Source organism: Gavialis gangeticus, unplaced genomic scaffold (genome assembly GCF_001723915.1).
Source record: "Gavialis gangeticus isolate Ggan-Ray unplaced genomic scaffold, GavGan_comp1, whole genome shotgun sequence".
Taxonomy (NCBI): Eukaryota; Metazoa; Chordata; order Crocodylia; family Gavialidae; genus Gavialis; species Gavialis gangeticus.
Genome location: NW_017728995.1, coordinates 13,042,101 through 13,043,819, shown reverse-complemented (window position 1 = coordinate 13,043,819; position 1,719 = coordinate 13,042,101). Strand labels below are relative to the sequence as shown.

Genomic DNA, 1,719 nt, shown 5'->3' with positions numbered 1-1,719 from the left:
TTAATCTCTTGGGTTGCCCAACAAGGATGTCGGCAGCCACGTAGGTTGGGTCATTCCCAGTTTCCTAATTTGACCACTCCCCCAAGATCAGGGATCCCATTTTTGGGTCTTATGGGGACATTGTGGTTGTTTTACTGCTGCATATTTCCAATTTCCCGGGTTGTATGTGCCTGCTTGTATGTTTATCTTAGACCCCTGGATGATAAAATGCTGAGAACGTGGATTTCCTTGCTGTTTTCCCCAGGCCACTGTTCTGACACAACAGTTATTCTTCCTACAAGCCACTTTCTAGAAGTAAATTTCTAAATACCATTCTCTAGCCATCACTTATTTGAAGAATATGATCAACAACTTAGTTTTGCTTTTAACCATGGAGAAAATGCTGTTTATCATCTGTATAATTATCAAAATTAAAGACATTCATTTTCTTTAATGCAAAAGTAGGGACCTTGCTATATTTTGATAGTATTCAATTACTAGCTAAACCCTGGAACATAATACTTATCATTACTTTAAAAACAAATAAAATATGTTTTCATATGTATGGTCCGCATCTACAGCCAAAGTGAAAGGGTCCATTCTACTGAGATGGATGGAATTCACTGATTCAGCTGAGGATTTGGCACTTACGTTACATCTTCATTTCAACATCTTCATCATTACATTAGTCTGTGTTGATTTTTAAAAAAAGATTATAGAATAACTGTCTTCCTATTTTTATCCTAGGAACCAAATACAGGGAATTCAGCATTCCCAAAAACACAGCCACAAGTCAAGGTACTGACTTGAAAAAGGTTGGTGATGCTAAGCTTCCTCAATCCATTTTCGGTGGTGCAATTCTCACATTCACTCCCTTTAGGTCAAGGCATTAAGCTGAAAGTCCCCACAATTCATTGTGATTGCCTTATTCCACAACATTAGTTGTAGTTCTAAACATTATGAGGTAATGACAAGGATACCAGTTACCATGAAGCACTCAGAAAACAAAGAATTCTTTATTCAGAACAAAGAGATTTAAAAGAAAATATAGCTTAAAACAATAAATAATTTACCTGTCTCCCTACCTTTCCTGGTGGTCAGCGTTCTCCCAGTTGGGATCCTGGACAGGTCAAAAATACTCTCACAGGACAAATCTGTGTTAGGCTCAGTCTGATTACTGTTGCTTCTTCAATAGTGTCCTACCTCTTTCAGATCAGGGTTGTAATTTAACAGAGTTTCAATTTGTTTGGTTTTTTAAGGCTTCATGAACCAGATCAAATGAATCTTTGTGCTTGTTTCCTATGTTAGCTTTAGGGAAGTAGGCAAAACTTGTAGAGACTTGTTAAGTTCATGATTAACTTCATGGTTTTTATACAGGGGATTTGCCCATTTCTCTTAAATACTTATCATAGCTATTTACCTGAAAATTCAATCACTACCAAAGTCCACAAAGATGCATGAAACTTTTATGTATAAATTACAACTACTTTTGAATAGCCATAATTCCACAGCACCTGTCACAGTTGCATCATATAGTCTCACCTCTTGTACATTAGCCGGAGACTTGAGAATGTTCTTGTTTGTTTTTCTTTTCTGGTGGATAAACAAACTATTTCCATTAATTTTAATGAGTACCTCAAGGTTTTTCTATAAGAGAACTCTCAAGAATTTTTAATCACTCTGATAAACACTCAATTAAGCTAAGGAGCTTTTAAGTGTTCGGATTTCTTGAATGCTGTC

General features: G+C 36.2%; 1 long non-coding RNA gene across 1 annotated transcript; it reads right to left on the bottom strand.

Annotated features, from left to right (window-relative positions):
* Positions 1-273: 273 nt before the first annotated feature.
* Positions 274-1,184, bottom strand: LOC109287819. The gene is made up of 2 exons (XR_002094963.1): positions 1,053-1,184; positions 274-929 (listed from the first exon to the last, which is right to left on the bottom strand). It is a non-coding gene; the product is annotated as an uncharacterized LOC109287819 (long non-coding RNA).
* Between the last annotated feature and the right edge of the window lie 535 nt (positions 1,185-1,719).